The sequence below is a fragment of the Schistocerca nitens genome, chromosome 6 (genome assembly GCF_023898315.1).
Source record: "Schistocerca nitens isolate TAMUIC-IGC-003100 chromosome 6, iqSchNite1.1, whole genome shotgun sequence".
NCBI lineage: Eukaryota > Metazoa > Arthropoda > Insecta > Orthoptera > Acrididae > Schistocerca > Schistocerca nitens.
The window spans coordinates 139383575-139386464 of NC_064619.1; the positions used below are offsets into that span (position 1 = coordinate 139383575).

At 48.2% G+C, this 2890-nt stretch overlaps 1 non-coding gene across 1 annotated transcript; it reads right to left on the reverse strand.

The window, feature by feature from the left end:
* Positions 1 to 643: 643 nt before the first annotated feature.
* On the reverse strand, positions 644 to 716 carry Trnaa-cgc (transfer RNA alanine (anticodon CGC)). The gene has a single exon. It is a non-coding gene; the product is annotated as a tRNA-Ala (tRNA).
* Between the last annotated feature and the right edge of the window lie 2174 nt (positions 717 to 2890).

Here is a 2890-nt window from a genome sequence, read left to right on the forward strand (position 1 = left end):
ACACCGCCGTCGTACCAACAGTCAGAAAACGTACAGACATTTAAAACTAGGGAGCGACTTCCACGCTGCAGATGTAGATGTAACCGTTCTGTTACCCAATTAAGTAGATACGCTTGAGAAGTGACTTGCCTTCTGCATGCCTTTCGTGGCCTGTCCGCTCTCATTTTTGCTGTCTTTATCATCATTTTTATTATGTCTCCGTGGGAGAAGGGCGAATAACTTCATTCTGGGTAATGAAATGAATACTGAGAACTCTAATCATCTTTGCTGTGGGACTCTGTATGTTTTCTTTTGGTGCTGTTAGCCTTCATTTGGGTAGTCTATGGCAGAGCGAAGATACCTGTGGGGGCCGATGGAGCTGGAGCCGGACTGATTCTTGGGTGACCTTCAGCGAATTCCTTAGAATTGGCGGACAATAGCAGCTGGCCTGTTCCTCTGCGCTTGCGACCAGTTGCATTCTGGCCTATTGGGTGGTGGTGGTGGTTAGTGTTTAACGTCCCGTCGACAACGAGGTCATTAGAGACGGAGCGCAAGCTCGGGTTAGGGAAGGATTGGGAAGGAAATCGGCCGTGCCCTTTCAAAGGAACCATCCCGGCATTTGCCTGAAACGATTTAGGGAAATCACGGATGACCTAAATCAGGATGGCTGGAGACGGGATTGAACCGTCGTCCTCCCGAATGCGAGTCCAGTGTGCTAACCACTGCGCCACCTAGCTCGGTTCCGGCCTATTGTACACACTGTGAAGCGTCTTGGAAGGTGACGGTCCGGCGTCGGTGTACTCGGCGCCTTGGCCTAACTTGGCGAGGCCACCAGTGAGTAATGCATTTCGATCTTCCCACAAGCAGATGCTAGACGACCCGCTCGTTGCGAGTCTCTGGCACCGGCGGTTCGATGAACTTTTCTTCTTACGTGTGTAGCGGCGGGCGGGACTATTTTCCCGCACCAGCGTAGGTGTAGGAACCTGATCTGGCTACTCACGATGACGCTCTGTGAAGTCAGAGAGCCTCGACCTGAAATTGGCGGGACAAGAGCCCATTGGGTATATGTCGCTCGCCAGTTCAATGGAATTTTTCACTGCGCCCGCCATCAATTAGGGACTTTCGACAGCGGTGGGGGTCGCATGTGGCTCAATTTGGAAAGTGTGAGAGTGGTGCGTGTTAAGGAGATCAGTGTGGATCTAGCCCCAGTACCGTCTGCGTCCAACATTTCTCTCTTCTCTGTGTCTCCTCCTGGTGACACTTTATAGCGAGCTAGCTCGTGCTTTATCTCGGTCATCTAGAAAGGAGTAATAGGTGTCCAGTTTTTCCTCGTGGACGGAGCATATTAGAAGATCAGTTAGCATAGGCTATCGGTCTTGAGCTTACTGCAAATAAATTGCAGTAAGCTGAAGACATATAACCAATAGTAACTTGTTTTAACAGCTACTGCGGAAGATGGCGGTGCAAACAAACGTATGTTAGAAAAGTTGGCGACACAGATCTTAGTGAGTGCACCACGTACTGGTGAAGACGTTTGTCGTGAAGTATCTTGGCTCCTCGGCACTTTGTAAAAGCTTTTACACTGTAGCCCTCAGCAGCACGTGTTCTCGTTATCACCAATACCACCCAAATTTTCTATCTTTTCTAATTAGAGTTATTATTATGGATTGTCATACTAGTCAGTGTGTAGCATTTAATATGCAGACTAAAGTGGTTGATCAGACCACTCTTCTCATTGTTTGAGAGTAGAAGCCCCGTCAAGTACTCGACCAACTTCTTGTTCACTAATTCAGTTGTTGTACCCTTACTATGAGGATTTATTATAATGTGAAGTCCTTAGCTCAACAGATCATTTTGTTATAGTTAAAACGCTTGTCAGTTTCAGTAATCGGTTGACAGCTGCCATTTCCTTCCATATTGATTAATGTCTACTAAGGAAACTAAGTACTTCATAACTTAATTAAATTATCGCGTGTGCACAATTCTTTATAACTTTTATTTACAGGGTCTCTTCACTAATTGCTTCCGCGCGTATTTATCACTGAGCTAATCATCGCGATAGTTCGAAAGGGAGGTGGTGGTGAGTGCATGATCAAGCCACATGCAGATTCCAGAATGAAATTTTCCCTCTGCAGCGGAGTGTGCGCTGATATGAAACTTCCGGGCAGATTAAAACTGTGTGCCGGGCCGAGTCTCGAACTCGGGACGCTTGCCTTACTCGGGCAAGTGCTCTACCAACTGAGCTACCCAAGCACGACTCAATCAGAAACTGGCAGCTGAGAGGAGCCAGTGTTAAGCTGTGTTTTGTGGACACTGTAATTGTAAAGAATCTGCATGTGAAACTTCCTGGCAGATTAAAACTGTGTGCCGGGCCGAGACTCGAACTCGGGACCTTTCCCTTTCGCGGTCAAGTGCTCTACCAACTGAGCTACCCAAGCACGACTCACGCCCCATCCTCACAGCTTTAATTGCGCCAGTACCTCGTCTCCTACCTTCCAAACTTCGCAGAAGCTCTCCTGCATACCCTGCAGAACTAGCACTCCTGGAAGAAACGATATTGCAGAGTAAGGTATGCATGAGAGCTTTTGCGAAGTTTGGAAGGTAGGAGACGAGGTACTGGCGGAATTAAAGCTGTGAGGACGGGGCGTGAGTCGTGCTTGGGTAGCTCAGTTGGTAGAGCACTTGACCGCGAAAGGGAAAGGTCCCGAATTCGAGTCTCGGCCCGGCACACAGTTTTAATCTGCCCGGAAGTTTCACATGCAGATTCTTTACAATTACATTGTCCACAAAACACAGCTTAACACTGGCTCCTCTCACGCTGCCAGTTTCTGATTGCGTTAAAGTTTTGTCCACCAGTGTAAATGCAAAAAGACTCCCGAGCTGTGCTGCCCACGGCGACTGGGAGACGCGT